Source organism: Bos taurus, chromosome 24 (genome assembly GCF_002263795.3).
Source record: "Bos taurus isolate L1 Dominette 01449 registration number 42190680 breed Hereford chromosome 24, ARS-UCD2.0, whole genome shotgun sequence".
In the NCBI taxonomy this organism is placed as follows: domain Eukaryota; kingdom Metazoa; phylum Chordata; class Mammalia; order Artiodactyla; family Bovidae; genus Bos; species Bos taurus.
In genome coordinates this window covers 59,863,938-59,881,848 of record NC_037351.1, presented here as the reverse complement: position 1 = coordinate 59,881,848, position 17,911 = coordinate 59,863,938, and the positions used below count along the sequence as shown (strand labels likewise).

The 17,911-nt window shown below is 43.0% G+C and overlaps 1 pseudogene; it reads right to left on the bottom strand.

Moving 5' to 3' along the window:
- Nucleotides 1-14,945: 14,945 nt before the first annotated feature.
- Nucleotides 14,946-16,862, bottom strand: LOC783926 (heterogeneous nuclear ribonucleoprotein H-like; annotated as a pseudogene).
- Between the last annotated feature and the right edge of the window lie 1,049 nt (nt 16,863-17,911).

Below are 17,911 nucleotides of genomic sequence, written 5' to 3'. Positions count from 1 at the left end.
AGCTGGGACTCCCCATCCTTGTTCGACAGGAAGAGTGCTCTTTCACTCTTCCACACTGATCCTGACTGGCAGCCACTGCCCGCACGGTGTGGTTTATGGTTTTACAATTGAGATGAGCGATAAGCAGCTCAATACCTCGTTATAATTAGTCTCCTGAGTCAGCTAATACCCTTCTAATGCAATTTCATGATCTGGATTATTCAGTATTACCCATTCAGGATATTTTTGGACTTGAGATGATAATTATTTAGTAGAACTGATGACAATGACAACTAAAAACACTTTGCAGCTTCGCAGCCCACCTTACCATAAATATTCATTATAAAACAGTTGTTTTGGATATACATGCACATTCACAACATCGAGAATTCCCATTAATAACTATGTTCTTTATTTTTCTGTAGCACTGATGTAGAAATTAGGTGGTGCTTCTAGACTGACGTACTGAGGCCACTTGAGGTTCTATGTTACCTCACTTCTGCTTTTATGTAATGTGCGCATTCATTCTGGTCTTTGAATTTGTGGGTTAATCAGTGACTTTCATTCTCAGAAGAAATCGGTTCTCTCACTGTTGATGTCTGTCAGTTCCTGTCTGTTTCCCTGAGTTTGTGAATATCATGGAGAAAATTGTACCCACCGACCATCCCCTCCATGGACTAGTCAGAGAAACGTTCAGTGCTTGTGACAACATTCTAGAAGATGCCGCTGCTGATCCACTCAGTGGAATCTGATGAACTTGAGCACCGTGTCCTTGCTACAGGCAGGGTGCTATGCTAGTTATTGGAGATGTTTCAAAGAGAAAGAAAACTGGTGGCTGCTCTCAAGGGGGTTATAATCTGAGAGAGGGGCCTTGATATTTAGCAAAGGAAAAGATCTAAGGCAGAAAGGGATAGTCCTTGTTAAAGAATAAAATATGAAGCGGTGTAGGACCCCAGGTAGAGACAGATTATTTTCAGTGGAGAAGGGACAGGAGACTGTTCCGTGGAAGCAGTGATGGTTGGTCTGTGCTATGAATGCATGCATGCTTAGTCACTCAGTCGTGTCCAACTCTTTGCCACCCCGTGGGTTGTAGCCTGCCGTGTTCTGAAGAATGGATACTACTTGGATGTGGGCGAAAGGTTCGAGTGGCCTGGGAAAGCACAGAACAATTTTGTGGGACTTCTGTGATTGTGGTCAGCCCAAATACGCATGATATTAAAAGGGCATAAAATGAGGAAGGTAGGAGGACCCCAGAGGCTTTGGAGAGCATGTGGAGTAGTCTCTACTTTTTCCATAGGCCATGGAGAAGGTGTCGCTTTTGAGGCAGGGAGTGACACAGCTACAGCTGTGTTTATATTTGAGCGTGGAACATCTCAGAAGTGGGAGACTGAGAGAAAGGGGACCGGCTGGGAGACTCACGGTAGCCGAAGCAAAATGTGATAATGGTCTGGGCCAGGCGTGTGGCTACAGGCCCGGGAAAGGGGAGCAGAGAGAAAAGAGGCATAGCCTGTGCGTCAACAGTCCTCGATGCTCTGTCTCAACAACGCTCTCCCTCACACCCACACCCAAGCACACATCACATATACCCATGACACAAGTATGCACACACACACATGTACACATACACACATGCCTGGGCTTCCCTGGTGGCTCAGTGGTAAAGAATCTGCCTGTCAATGCAGGAGACATGGGTTCGATCCCTGGGTCAGGAAGATCCCCTGGAAAACAAAATGGCAAACGACTCCAGTATTCTTGCCTGGGAGATCCCATGGACAGAGGAGCCTGGTGAGTTACAGTCCACGGGGTCGCGAGAGTAAGACACCACTTAGCACTTAGCGACCAAACACCGATGCACACGCACACGCATGCGCGTGTGTAACACACACAGCGAGCGCCTCAAGAGCACGGGTTGCAGTTTTTCTCTTTGTGTTTCAGCACCTAGTGTGGTGCCAGGCATTTTGTTGGCACTAGACAACTGTTTACTGAATGGAATTAAAAAAAACAATTGATGTGGGGCATCAGAGAAAATGAGGAATTGCAAAATATTGATCTTGGCTAGTGCTGGGTTTGGGTAGGCAAACTACAAAAATTCTCCTGTGTCCCTTATTAGTTGGCCTTGGAAAAAAGAGCGCGTCTAGGCCTGAAGATGACTTCTGATTCTGAGCAGATGCAAGCATCCGTTGGAGCTCATGATGGGCTCGGTTGGAAAACCCATGGCTGGAAGAGATCTCATCTCTGAGGTATGAAAAATAACTTCTCATGTGAACTCAGGACAGTTTATCAAGGCTGCCTTTTAATTCCTTAGAAAGTGTGGTGGACAGAATAATAATCTTGGTCCCTCCAAATGCCTCAGTGCTGCTCCCCAGAAACTGTGGCTGTGTTAGGTTACACGGCTAGAGGAACGCAGGGTGCTGTCCGCTGACATTCTAAAAGGGGGATTATCCGTGTTATCCAGATGGCTCAATGCCGTCACGTGTCCTTAACGGGAGACGGAAGAGGCGGTGGCAGAATACGTGCTGTGATGACTCTACCGGCCGGTGCTGGCTTTGAAGATGGCGGAAGGGGCCCTGAGCCGAGGAATGCGAGCAGGCGTGGGAAACAAAGACGCAAGATGCTCTCCCGGAGCTCCTGCAGGGGAGAAGGGCTCTTCTGACACCTTGATTCTTACCCCAGTGACGTGTGAGACTTCTGATCTCCAGAGCCACAAGATAATGAACTGGTGCCGTTTTAAACCACTAGACTTGTGTTATTTGTTATAATGATGATAAAACACCAATACAGAAGGATAATTTATTATTATTTATATTAATATATTATTGTCAAATAATTATTATGTATTATATTTATTATAAAACAATATTATTAATGATTCATTAAATATTAATTATTATAAAATATTGAATATTTTAATATTTAATGGATTATTGTTTGTTATTATTTTGTAGTAATTATGGTTGATTATTAAATATTAGGCTGCATGGTACCCCAGACTACATGAGTTATGGTTTGTATAATGTCCTAGATTCAACCACAAAGGTCTGTTTTGTTATCAAATCCCCGTCTTGGCCTGGATATAATAACCGTGACAGCTTTAGTGGTATGAAGGCAGAGCGTATGTCCTTTAATTATGTCATTCCATGTACAGTGAAGAGGCTGATGGTTTTAAATTAAGCTTCCTATTCAGTCCCTCCGACAGTGCTCCTGTAAGGAGTACTTGTGAAACAGCATGAATGCACAAAGATCACAATGTGTATTTATAACCTTGTTTGAGACACCCAAATTGTGCTTTGCTGAAACAAGGCAATCATTTAAGAGTTTTCATTTTTACAGCTCACTTCCAAGTGGTATATCGTTGGGAAGTACACTTTAATTTCTTTTTTTACTTTCATTATTGTTATTCATATTGCAAGTGTCATGTGAAATGACTTAATAATTCAAAAATGAGAGTAATAATAATATTAAATGTTGTATCTTCATAGAAAAAAATGTAAATTGTCAGTAACTGAGTGGGAATTTCTGTGTTTTAACGACATATGGGTTTGGCCTATCATTTAGTTTTGATGTTTTTTCAAAGAAGAGAGTAAATGGCAGAAAAAATGTTGAAAATACATTCACTGTTCAACTCACATGGACACTCAGGATGATACACATGCATAATGATCACTCCTTGTTCATAACAGATCCTTTAAACGCTGGGCAAGGTACATGTTATTTATAAAAGCACTAATTCCTAAAATTAGCATGGACTGTCAATTAATATTTGAACATGAGCTTCTGGTAAGTAACGCCTCAGAGATAAAATTGCTGTGATTTTTGATATTCAGCTGCACAAATGTTAAGAGAACATAAAGCAGCCTAAAAATAAGGTATAGAATAGGATGACTAATTTTATGTGAAGAGGTTTACAGATGAAGGAAACTCAATTTGCCAGCCCTTTTGTAAGTAAAAAACTATTTGTTATTCTTGACATTATTCTGAAATTCCTATGCAACAAATAATTGCCAGAAACAGCTCTAGAAATGCTTATTGATAACCTATTAAAGGCAAAGTTGTACATGATTTAGCAGATTAGTGCTGTATCAGAAAAATTTAATAGCTACTAATTATTATTTTTCTTTCACTGAAGAGCATTAAGACAGTGAAAGCAGTGGAAAGTGGTGGTGGCTGCCCCTGAAGTCTCACTGTCTGAGTTTAAATCTTGGCTCAGCTACTTGCCTGTGACCTTGAGCAAGTTATTTAATCTTGTGCCTTTATTTCCTCATCTGTAAAATGGGTATAAATAGAGCTACATAGCGTTTTTACAAGGATTAAAGAAGATAATCCATAAAAGTTATTTAGCAGTGGCACATGATAAGCATGTTAAAGTTGATCCATTATTATTAATAAATGAGTTATATACATGTTTCTCTGCTTTTTAAATATCATGTTTGTCAAGAAAGGAGACTGAAATATTGTCTTCAGTATTATTTGAGTCATTATTAAAATAATAATATCACAGAATGTTTCAACATGAGGGGTCTTAGAAACAGTCAAACTCAGCACTCTTATTTTGTTACTGAGAAAACTCGGATATAGAGGGTCAAATCCCTGGAGGAAGAAACGGCAACCCACTCCAGTCTTCTTGCCTGGAGAATCCCATGGACAGAGGAGCCTGGCGGGCTACAGTCCATGAGGTCACAAATAATCGGACACGACTGAGGCAGCTCAGCACCGATGCACACAGAGGATCTAAAGAGCCTGCCCAAAGTCACACCGTCTTTCCTGTTGATGTGCATAGCGGGCGTTTCTCCTTTTCATGCAGATTCATGAACCAAATCAACTTTACGGAACCAATCAGTCTGATTCTTGCTCTTGGAAGGAGGAGCAAGCTTTGTCATTGTGCAATAACAGAGGGGAGGAAGACAAAAGAATGAAATTTGTTTTTCACACGAGACCGATGTGCACTGAGCTGTCCTGTTGAAAATACTTGAAAAATGCTCCCTTTTTTTTATAGGAAAAGTTGTGGGATTATGAATTTATTGCTTTTTCTATCATTCAGTAGACCTTAGGCACGTTCTTCATTTCTTTTGATTGCACTTTCTCATCTATGAGTCTAACATCTGATAAAAGTATCTCCCAGTGTGGTCAGGAGCTCAAAACAGTTTTACCTGAGAGGTCTCCCAGGAAGAGGTTGTAGATATTACTACAATTGCAAAAGAGGCCCAAGAAGTAGACATAGTCTGTTACAGCTCTGGATGGGTCTGATTCTTACAACTTCCTGGGCTCAGTTATCTGCGTGAATGCCCTATTTTGGAACAGACGCTTCTGGGTATGACATTTTAGCCAGGTTAGAGTCCGTTACAGTGGGAGCTTGACGAGAAGGAGACAGTAGAAAGATGAAAAGCTGGGTGAGGGTGAAGACGGGTGATGAGGAAAAGGGAATGAGTGCAGTCCTAGTGGTTACTCTATTTGCTTCTCATATAGATAGAAAGGAATAGAATAGAGAAGTAAGGAAAATCTGGGCAGTTTGTGAAAAAGGAAGGGAGCACCATAAAGATGGCATCAAAGGCACATTTGTTGCAAGAATTCTTTGAACAAGGGGTGGGAACAGCTGTCCAAAGGAAGGTTATATGGCTAGATACCCTATGAGCTCAACTCCCTCTATCCAAGGGTAATATTTTTCAATAAACCAAATTTTTCCCCATAAGAAGTTCAATATGAACTTTAGATAAATAAAGAAAATAGATTTATTTTGGAGATCTTATAGGAGAAAAATGGACAGGACTCAGGAGAAATTTGTTGTGATTTTACTTAGCATGTTTAGGACTCAAAATTCTCACCATTCTTTCCAGAAATAAAACACTAGGAGCAATTGGGGCTTCTTTGGGGATGGAGATATTTTTGGAAAAGAAAAAGAGTATTTGGGGACAGGGAACCAAAACTCAAGGAAGATGGAATTAGAATGACATTCCAGGAATTTTCACTTAACAAAGAAAGACTATAGTTGGTGTATGACAGAGCTGATGATGACACCAATGATAATACCATCTCAGTTCAGTTCAGTTCAGTCGTTCAGTCGTGTCTGACTCTTTCGACTCCATGGACTGAAGCACACCAGGCTTCCCTGTCCATCACCAACTCCCAGAGTTCACTCAAACTCATGTCCACTGAGTCGGTGATGCCATCCAGCCATCTCATCCTCTGTCATCCCCTTCTCCCACCTTCAATCTTTCCCAGCATCAGGGTCTTTTCCAATGAGTCAGCTCTTCACGTCAGGTGGCCAAAGTATTGGAGTTTCAGCTTCAACATCAGTCCTTCCAATGAATATTTAGGACTGATTTCCTTTAGGATGGACTGGTTGGATCTCCTTGCAGTCCAAGGGACTCTCAAGAGTCTTCTCCAACACCACAGTTCAAAAGCATCAATTCTTCGGTGCTCAGCCTTCTTCACAGTCCAACTCTCACATCCATACATGTCCACAGGAAAAACCATAGCCTTGACTAGATGGACCTTTGTTGGCAAAGTAATGTCTCTGCTTTTGAATATGCTATCTAGGTTGGTCATAACTTTCCTTCCAAGGAGTAAGCGTCTTTTAATGTCATGGCTGCAGTCACCATCTGCAGTGATTTTGGAGCCCCAAAAAATAAAGTCTGTCATTGTTTCCATTGTTTCCCCATCTAATAATATTTTGGTCTGGCATTTTTTGCTTGTTTACTATGGGACTGAGACGGTACCTAACATTTGTATACATATTTAAATTGCATCCTCACAATTTAAGGTAGCTACTATTACTATCCCCATAGACAAGGACAGTGAAATTTACTGAGCTTAACTAATTTTACCAGAGTCCAAAGACAAATGGATTATGGGTACAGTTTAAGAAATTATCCCAGTAAATATGCTGTTAGCAGAAGTCTTTCAGGCGTGGCGAACAAGGACCCAGTGATGATTCTTTACATGGAAGGCTTAGAGTCTGCGTGAGGAAGAAGGGCGAGTCTGTGGCCCTCTGGGAGGACCCTCTGGAATGAGACCTTAAAGGACTAGAGCTCCTGCCCCGTGCCCCTCGCGGTGCAGCCGCGCCACCTAGAGGTGGGAGGCGAGATAGGATGAGGGGCCACAGAGAAGACGGGAAAGGAACAAGGGGTTGACGGGGAGGGAAGCCAGACTGGGGAAGGGCAGCGAGTACTGCAGAGAGGAGCCAGAAGAGCTGTCCAGGGCAGTGCCGGTAGGGGAAACCCTGCTGAGCAAAAGAGCTAAGAATCCACTGCTCTAGAAAGCATGGGTCTGCAGAGGGAGAAAGGAGAGGAGAGTCCTTTGGCTGTCATCAACAGGGAGACCCAAGGTGAAGGTGATTAATCTGCAGAACATGGGACCCCAATCCCTGAGGTAAGAATAAAGGAGAGAAACAGGAGGCGCAGGGAGGAAGCTGGGAACCTAAGGAAAGTCCTCCATGCCTTTGTAGCATCTGAAGGACAAATAACTCAGGGAGGTAGGAGGTCAGTGACGCTGTCTGCTGGAGGCAGCGCCAAGCTGGGTGTGGAATGGGGCAGGTTCATGCGGGTGTTCTTGCAGAGTAAGAAACCGGACGTGTGGTTTGAAAACACTTGTCAAGAGGACTAAGAGTCTGGCCAGGAATGGGCTGGAATTTGGAATTACATTTGGAAATAGAGTTAAGCCAATGATTGCCCTCTCCTGTCCACTTTACTGCTGTCTCTGCAGTTTGCTGATGAGCAGAGTTCAGCTCCATTTTCAACATTTCACTTCCTTTTATTTGGGGAAGTCTCTGATCCCTTCTTATCAATGGACGCCTCTTGGGCCAGCCTCCCTAGAGGTACATGTTTCATGGGAGGCAGTTGTTTCTTGGCTCATCTAACTCCACAGTAAATGTGACGGGTCTCTCCATCATCTGTCGAGCTCAAATATCTGGTACAGGGTTTACTAGACAGAGATGGTAAATAAATGTTTTTTGGAAACAGTTTCCTAACCTCTGAATGAATAATGCATTGTTCTTTTAAAGATAAAAGTCAACTTAATTAGAGGAATCAGGAAAATTTAGTTAATATCTGTGGTGGAGGAATAAGTTCACTTCAGAATACGTAAAAGCTGAAACTCTAAAAAATCATGGAACGGTGGGAATGTCTTCATTCAGCAGGAGAGAATGTTTGCAAGATGGGGGATGAGATTAAAGGGTTTCAAAGAAGAAATTTATTTGTATAGGAAAACAATGAGGAAATTAGAGCATGAATAACAGAAATCAAAGAGCAATAAAGGAAGATTTATATACAGGATGAAGCTGATAAAAGAAGTCGAGCAATGGCAGCTGCATCTGATTTGCAAGCAGGGAAGGGGTGCTCGACTGGAGAGGAAAACAGATTAAATGGGGCTGAAAGAGTTAGTAATGTGAACACTGGAGTACTCTTAAGAACTGTTTTTAGAGCAGGAAGAGCTACGCTTTGAGATGAAAGGTGGTGGAGAAATGACGGAAGAAAGACTAAAGAAGTAAAGCAGTTTGTGGCAAAGGAATGTGGGGTCTCCGAGAGTAGAGACAAAGTGGGGTCTCCGTGAGGGCGGCGTCCACTGGACCTCGTTGTCCCAACTCAGGTTCCTTGAGAGGTGCTGTTCTTGGGGATTTTCCTGATCATCTGACTGTTTTCACTGGGTAAACCCAGTTCACTTCATAAAGTTAAACTCAGATACTCAGGCTGAGAGGACAGGCATAATCACCAAGGGAGAATGAACTAAGAGGGTCTGGGTGTGTGAAGTGTGTGTGTGTGTTTTAAAGGAAGCCAGTTAGTTTCCTGTCACTGAGACAGTTCTGCAAAGAACATTGATAGCATCTTTTGAAATATCACTTACTTTCAGCTCCAAGTTAGCAATGCGATCAAGTTCTTAGGCATAGCAAGCATTTCTAACTTAGATGGTTTCTTTCTGCATTTTGGAAGCTGAGGTGAACAAAATATTCAATGCTCTTCACGGCACGTGGTGAGGGAAGTGAGATGATCTGTAGAGAGAAGGAGGAGAAGGCAGGTAGTAAAATGTGATTTCATTGATATTTCCAATGCTGATTACATGGAATTTGTGGGAGAATTCTGCCTGCTGGAAAGCTTGGCGGTACCAGCAAGTGTTAAACAGGTTTCTAAGCACTTCTCCAGATCTCGTTTACGTGGTGGCAGTCAGATGACTGATGCTGGTCTTAGGGAAAAAAAAACAAAAACAAAGGAAGGTGCCAAAGGAGGGGATTTTGTTAGGTTTAGACTGAGAACAACTTTTGGATCTAGCAAGCACAGTTTTTCTTTAAGATGATTCAAACTGTGTGCCAGCCAAGTTGCTGTAATGTATGAAGAGTCTACACAGAAATGAAAGACATCCATCTTTACTCTCAATGGTAGAGAGAGAAAAAATGACAGGAGTAAGAAGTGTGTCTTAGCCCTTGCCATATTGTGGATTTTAGATATTTTTTCAGAGGCAAAAAGCAGGGAGATAACCAGTTATCTCGTTTAAGGTGGAAAAGAAATATTGGGTAGCCTAAATGCCACATTAACATGCAGACAACGTCCCACTGGCAATAAGAAAAAAAGAGTCAATACATGAAATGTAAGAATTATGCCAAAAATGCTGACTATGTGATCCTCAAACAAAGGCAAACATCCTAAAATTGTAAGAAAATGGAAAGTATTGAAAATTCATTCAACAAGATCAAGGATAGTAAGAGTTTGGACATGCAGTTTAGAGTGATCAGTTCAGTTCAGTTCAGTCGATTGGTCGTGTCCGACTCTTTGCGACCCTATGAATCGCAGCACTCCAGGCCTCCCTGTCCGTCACCAACTCCCAGAGTTCACTCAGACTCACGTCCATCGAGTCAGTGATGCCATCCAGCCATCTCATCCTCTGTCGTCCCCTTCTCCTCCTGCCCCCAATCCCTCCCAGCATCAGAGTCTTTTCCAATCAGTCAACTCTTCGCAGGAGGTGGCCAAAGTACTGGAGTTTCAGCTTTAGCATCATTCCTTCCAAAGAAATCCCAGGGCTGATCTCCTTCAGAATGGACTGGTTGGATCTCCTTGCAGTCCAAGGGACTTGCAAGAGTCTTCTCCAACACCACAGTTGAAAAGCATCAATTCTTCGGCACTCAACTCTCACATCCATACATGACCACAGGAAAAACCATAGCCTTTACTAGACGGACCTTTGTTGGCAAAGTAATGTCTCTGCTTTTGAATATGCTATCTAGGTTGGTCATAACTTTCCTTCCAAGGAGTAAGCATCTTTTAATGTCATGGCTGCAGTCACCATCTGCAGTGATTTTGGAGCCCAGAAAAATAAAGTCTGATACTGTTTCCACTGTTTCCCCATCTATTTGCCATGAAGTGATGGGACCAGATGCCATGATCTTCGTTTTCTGAATGTTGAGCTTTAAGCCAACTTTTTCACTCTCCACTTTCACTTTCATCAAGAGGCTTTTGAGTTCCTCTTCACTTTCTGCCATAAGGGTGGTGTCATCTGTGTATCTGAGGTTACTGATATTTCTCCTGGCAATCTTGATTCCAGCTTGTGTTTCTTCCAGTCCAGCATTTCTCATGATGTACTCTACATAGAAGTTAAATAAGCAGGGTGACAATATATAGCCTTGACATACTCCTTTTCCTATTTGGAACCAGTCTGTTGTTCCATGTCCAGTTCTAACTGTTGCTTCCTGACCTGCATACAGATTTCTGAAGAGGCAGGTCAGGTGGTCTGGTATTCCCATCTCTTGAAGAATTTCCCACAGTTTACTGTGATGCACACAGTCAAAGGCTTTGGCATAGTCAATAAACCAGAAATACATGTTTTTCTGGATGTCTTCCATGATGGAGTAGCCATCATGGTCAACAAAAGAGTCCGAAATTCAGTACTTGGATGCAATCTCAAAAACGACAGAATGATCTCTGTTCGTTTCCAAGGCAAACCATACAATATCACAGTAATCCAAGTCTGTGCCCCAACCAGTAACGCTGAAGAAGCTGAAGTTGAACGATTCTATGAAGACCTACAAGACCTTTTAGAACTAACACCCAAAAAAGATGTCCTTTTCATTATAGGGGACTGGAATGCAAAAGTAGGAAGTCAAGAAACACCTGGGGTAACAGGCAAATTTGGCCTTGGAATACGGAATGAAGCAGGGCAAAGACTGATAGAGGTTTGCCAAGAAAATGCACTGGTCATAACAAACACCCTCTTCCAACAACACAAGAGAAGACTCTACACATTGAAATCACCAGATGGTCAACACCGAAATCAGATTGATTATATTTGCAGCCAAAGATGGAGAAACTATATACAGTCAACAAAAACAAGACCAGGAGCTGACTGTGGCTCAGATCATGAACTCCTTATTGCCAAATTCAGACTTAAATTGAAGAAAGTAGGGAAAACCACTAGACCATTCAAGTATGACCTAAATCAAATCCCTTATGATTATACAGTGGAAGTGAGAAATAGATTTAAGGGCCTAGATCTGATAGATAGAGTGCCTGAAGAACTATGGACTGAGGTTCGTGACATTGTACAGGAGACGGATCAAGACCATCCCCAAGGAAAAGAAATGCAAAAAAGCAGAATGGCTGTCTGGGGAGGCCTTACAAATAGCTGTGAAAAGAAGAGAAGTGAAAAGCAAAGGAGAAAAGGAAAGATATAAGCATCTGAATGCAGAGTTCCAAAGAATAGCAAGAAGAGATAAGAAAGCCTTCCTCAGCGATCCATGCAAAGAAATAGAGGAAAACAACAGAATGGGAAAGACTAGAGATCTCTTCAAGAAAATTAGAGATACCAAGGGAACATTTCATGCAAAGATGGGCTCAATAAAGGACAGAAATGGTATGGACCTAACAGAAGCAGAAGATATTAAGAAGAGGTGGCAAGAATACACAGAAGAACTGTACAAAAAAGATCTTCACGACCCAGATAATCACAATGGTGTGATCACTCACCTAAAGCCAGACATCCTGAAATGTGAAGTCCAGTGGGCCTTAGAAAGCATCACTATGAACAAAGCTAGTGGAGGTGATGGAATTCCAGTTGAGCTATTTCAAATCCTGAAAGATGATGCTGTGAAAGTGCTGCACTCAACATGCCAGCAAATTTGGAAAACTCAGCAGTGGCCACAGGACTGGAAAAGGTCAGTTTTCATTCCAATCTCAAAGAAAGGCAATGCCAAAGAATGCTCAAACTACTGCACAATTGCACTCATCTCACATGCTAGTAAAGTAATGCTCAAAATTCTCCAAGCCAGGCTTCAGCAATATGTGAACCGTGAACTTCCTGATGGTCAAGCTGGTTTTAGAAAAGGCAGAGGAACCAGAGATCAAATTGCCAATATCCACTGGATCATGGAAAAAGCAAGAGAGTTCCAGAAAAACATGTTTAGAGTGATACAAGAGGCCAAATAGAAATGGAAATAAAGATGTAGAAAAAAATAAATATTGGACATTGATAAGCAATTATTAGGAAACACATATTTAGTTTTATTAGTTGAAAATTTTCTGTTGAGCTCTATGGGAACTCTGGGCAAATTTAATGACTTGTTTTGCTGCAGGCTTTAACTAGTGGTGAGATGTTACTGGATTCTGTACAATTCTCTGTTCGGGGAGTGGAATGTGATAACTGTGGGGCGCACTTTTTATTTTACTTGTCCGCAAAAAGGAATGTCTGCAGAAGAACAGATGTTCTGGAAAGCTGGAAGAGACGGGCAACCCTAGGGACTTGGCGAGGGAGACAATGGAGCGGGGAGATAAAGGCTGAACATCTTACAGGGAAAGCCAGCAACGTTTCATAAAGATGTGTCAAAGAATGTTTGAACTTACAACATAGAAATTGAAGGATTTAGAGTGAGAACATTCAAATCGTCCTTAAAAAGCTCGAGGAAATAGATTCGCGAGGTCAAAGCATCTGAGCCGCAGGCAGTGTTTCATACAGCAGGCTTCTACCTGAAGCCAACCTCATGCTCCTGAGGAGATCCATTCACCCGGGAAAAGTGTCAGGAGGAAGTGACAACATCCCATCTCCCCAGCGTCACACAGCAACATATTTTTCAAGTCAAGCAGGAAGAGTTGTCAGGGACAGAGGAGGCAAGCAGAAGTGAGCAAAAGAAGGCTCTTTTTCGAGAGAAAGTCCATGAAAACAAGATCTGAGGTGGCCTCTTTAGCCCAGTACAGCTTGAATGTGGAAGACTATGTGTGATTTTGGAGGAGGAAATGGCTACCCACCGCAGGATCTTGCCTAGAGAATTCCATGGCCAGAGGAGCCTGGCGGGCTACCGTTCATAGAGTCACAAAATGTCGGATACAACTGAATGAGTATCCATATGTGATTTATTAGAGTCCGAAAGTACTAATAAGATGGATGAAGCAAATAGAAAAGTATAGATAGAACAAGTGATGACTTCAATAAAATGGAACATAAGCGTATTGAGTTTGTGAGAATCTGATGCAGCCTACAGTTCTTGGGAAAATATAAATCTATGAGTTATAGAGGAATTATTTTATAATTTATCCAGTGATAGGAAAAAAGGGAATCATTTAAATTAAAAAAACCCTTATAAACATGAGGAAATGTCTAACATTTGAATGCAATAGGATCCTAGTCATCCTGTATGAATCTCCACATGATAACATTTCTACAGTTATATACACTTAAAACTAAGATATTTTTAACCACAAATTTAATTAGGTTTCTCTGGCGACCCAGCCATGCTCTAGTCTGGCTGGAGATGCAGCGTGCCACTCAGGAGACTCTAGGAAACCTGTCAACGTTAGACATAAATATAAAAAAATGAGTGACCGTTTCTGTAGCTCATACTCCATCTATGTCAAGCCAAGGTAACAAACAACACAAAATCCTGTCAAGCTTTTATTTCATGTTGGCGACACCCAGGCCACAGTTGACTAATTTTTTTCCCCTTTCAAAATTGGCCAAATCTTTATGTACCATGTAGAGAATATTTTTATCTTCACTTGGAAACGCGCTCTAGTGGCTGGATTATGTATAAAAAAAAAAGCCCACGAGAAAGCATGTTCCTTAATTAATAGAGTGAACGGTAACATTAATTAAGAACAGATAATGGGCTGCAGTTTGGACGGACTGTTGATGAGAAGAGGAAGCAGTTGGAAGCTGAACAGCACAGGACGGTGAGCCTCAGGCTGGGTGAGCACGAGGGGACCTCCGGGGAGCGCGGGGGCACCTGCTCCGGCGGGGCGGGCAGGCTGGTGCGCCCGCCGGCTGTCGCCTGGGAACCAGCGCTTCTCCCCAAGCCCCCGAGCTCGGCTCACCAGGATGCGCACCCAGAGACGCGGCCTGCGGCGGTTGTTCCTGCGCCCGTTGCTCTGGTCCCAGGCCTGGTCAGGAAGGGAGGCCTCTCTTAACGCACCAGCTGGTGGCTGCCGGTCGGGCTCCCGCGGGAAATGTGCCCAGTGTGCGGGCGCTGTGTGTGCGCATCGCGCACGGTAGGAAGTCCAGCAGCAGCGCCGGGGTGAACGGCTGTGAACCACCGGGGCCGGGCGCAGGGCGGGCCGGAGCCGGGCGGGAGCGTCTCCAGGCTCCTTCAGAGCTGGATCTGCCCGGCAGATTCTCCGGGCCGTCAGGTGCCTATTTCAATCGGACTTTGTCACTCACATGGTTCTTTCTGGAATTGTTCAAGCAAGTCCTGCTTATTTTGTTTCTGTTTTAAGAGAGAAATAGAAGGAAAGAAAAAAAAGAGAAACTGGAAGAAACATAAGTCTTTTCAATAACCTGAAGTTTGATTTTGAAATGCAAGGACGGTAGCAATAGCGACAGAGCTCCGTGGAAATCAAAATTTTAATATAATTCCTCCAAAAGAGTTAGTCACTCAAAATCCTTTAGTGTGTCTTTTCAGAGTATGGGATTTGGGACATTCAGACAAAAGTCACTGATTTTTTTTTTTTTTTCTAAAAGATTTATTTGACAAGTTTCACTTAGTGCAATACACCTAAAAGAAAAATCACAATACAGTGAAACATTTAAATCAAGGCCTCAGAATTCCATACAAACACCAAAACCAGAATGCTAAAGTATTGGTATTGCATGTCAAATTTCCCCCAATAACTTAAAAAAAAAGCTTAAGCTTATGTGCCATAGAGGTTATTAAATGAAACTAGAATTAACAAACATGCCAAATGTTTCACTTTTAATAGACACAACTCCTATGTTGAGTTCTATGGAAAAGCATGTCTTTCAACATGCATCCAGACAGGCTTCGATGTAATATAAGGTAAGAGCAACATGTAACATAATTCAACAGCTTTAACCCAAATACGCTTACTGCTCAAGTACATCCTACAACAGAACTAACTTGAGAAAAGCTGAAAATTGTTTCACAGTAATAGCTTATTCAACCTGGTTGTTATATCCTAGATGAATGTGTGTTTAAAAATACCGAACCTGAAGTCTTTAAAACAATCCTGATTTCCACTTAGAGTAAGCATAAATCACAAGCTTGATTACAAAACAGCTAAAACTTAAGTTTTTCTTTTAAAGATGTTGACCAAGGTCAGTGATCAGGATCAGTTACAGTCCCCATCCACCACTCACACTGGATGTGCTGGGCATCCCTCCCATCCGTTCACTCCCCCAGACACTCGGCTTCCACTACTGCAGTAGGCGCCTATCCAATGTTTGATTGAAAATCACTGGATTTCCTGTAAAACTTGGTCATATCCACTCATGCTGCTCTGGCCACCACAGCCGCCTCCATAACCACCGCTCAGCTGCTGGCTGGCCGGGCCGCCATAACTAGACTGGTTTGCGTAAGCACCACCGCTTGCTCCTGCTGCAGAATCAAGAGTTCTGTACATGTGGTTGCATATTTGCTTTGTCTTTTGACGTAGCTGCCACAGCATCTTCATGCGTTGCAAACTCGACATCTGCTTCACCAGTTACTCTGCCATCAGGACCAGTTTCAGTATGTACTCTCACAGGGTTGAGTGGTGAAAAAGACTTCTAAGTGCCATTCTCGGGAGCTCTGTGAGGTGGGCCCCACATGTGTGCAGAGTGTCCTGTCGTGTCCTGTTCCACAGTGCCCCATCCCCGTGTCTGTGATCTGGCGTTCCTGAAAAACAGTAATTGAGGTCTCTTCCAAATCTACCTGACCCAAATCCGTAGCCATCATTATAGCCATTATAATGATCATAGCCTCCATAACCTCCACCGTAAGCACCACGCCTCGTCCTTCCAAAGCCAGCTCCTTTTCCGTGCTGTGATGCCCTCCGCCAGCCCCAGGTCTGTCACAGGGACCTGGCCGCACCACGGCCGTAGGTTTTCGTGGTGGGTCACAGTGACTTCTAACTTCAGCTCGACTGCTCTTAAAGATTCCCATGTACCTGCGCCCTATTCTTTCCTTGTGTTTCTTTAGAGCCATTTCGGCTATTTCCTGTGAAGCAAACCACACGAAGGCCTCCCCGGTACTCCTCCGCTGCATGTCCACCTGCAATGTTATCCCATTTGGCACGATTTCCAACCCTGCGAAGAACTGAACCATTTCTTCCTTGCTGCATCCAAAGGGGAGCCCGCTAAGCCGTACAAAGCCATCACTGGCCGTGTCAGGACTATGTGGACCAGTATGCTCTAGCACCCAATCCATGTCAGCATTGTTTGACTTGAATACTTCAATATATCTGGGTCCCATAGTTTCTCTGTCTTTTTTCAGGGCCACTTTGACTTCATCCTCTGATTCGAGTTCAACAAAAGCCTTGCCACTCTGTCTGCCTTCTCTGGTGTAGATAAAACGAATACCTTGAGCCCCATTTTGAATTTTGCAGTCTGAAGAAAAACTGCTGCACTTCGTCTGCCGAGCAAGACCAAGGCAAGCTCCGGACTTTCGCCACGAACCCCTCCCCACCTTCCGTGCCCAGCATCATCGTCTCTTAGCAGGTGCTGGCGTCGAATCAGACTGCCCACACAACTTCGGTGCAGCTAAGATGGAAATAAAAGTCCCCGATCTTTAAAGAATCAAAGATTACCATGATAGGGAGAGGAGAAACAGCAAATAATGAATACGATTAAAATATCAGTTGATGTTTTCTTACTACATATCCTTGAAATATTGCCAATCAGCATGTCTCTCTTGCCGGTGAAACAGATGAATGTGATATTACAACACCCATCACTGCCCAGCAATGATCGCCCGACATTGTTGTGTTCTCTTTCAAAGTGCTGGGCAAGGATTTTTCATTAAATGCATCATTTACAGCTCACTGCAGTGTTCTGCAAAGTCAATACATATCCTTAACAGAAAGCAAAGAATGAAGCATGTGAAAGAGAGAGACAGAGCGTGGATCCAGCAATTGTCAGGAGCCCAGGGCATGCATTCCATCCTGACGCCAGGCTCCCTGTCAGTGCCTTGGACTGCAAGCAAAGAGGAAAGGCCTGTATCTGCATATTTATCCACCATTCTGGGTTCCCTTGACGGCAGGGTTCTGGGAGTAAAATGGATCTGGGAGTAAAACGGAAATAGTGGGCAATTGAAGGGATGGTAGTCAACCAGCTAGATATTCTCATCACATTACAGTCCCCAAAGTAACAGGAAATGTTTTGCCAAAATGGGATAAAATGACCATGAATGACTTTCCCTCTTCCTGTTGTTATTATTCAGCCTCTAAGTCATGTCCGACTCTTTGCGACCCCGTGGACTGCAGCACGCCAGGCCTGCCCGTCCCTCACTATCTCCTGGAGTTTGCCCAAGTTCATGTCCATTGAATTGGTGATGCCATCCAACCATTTTATCCTTTGCTGCCCTCTTCTCCTTTTGCCTTCAATCTTTCCCAGCATCAAGGTCTTTCCCAACAGCTTTCAAAACCTCCTGAGAGGGGGAAGCACAGTGAAGAGCCTTTATCGATTATAATTTGGGCATCAATCAATGGAAATTTTTAATGGTTTTAAGCTAACATTTTTTTTTGAAAGAAGTTGC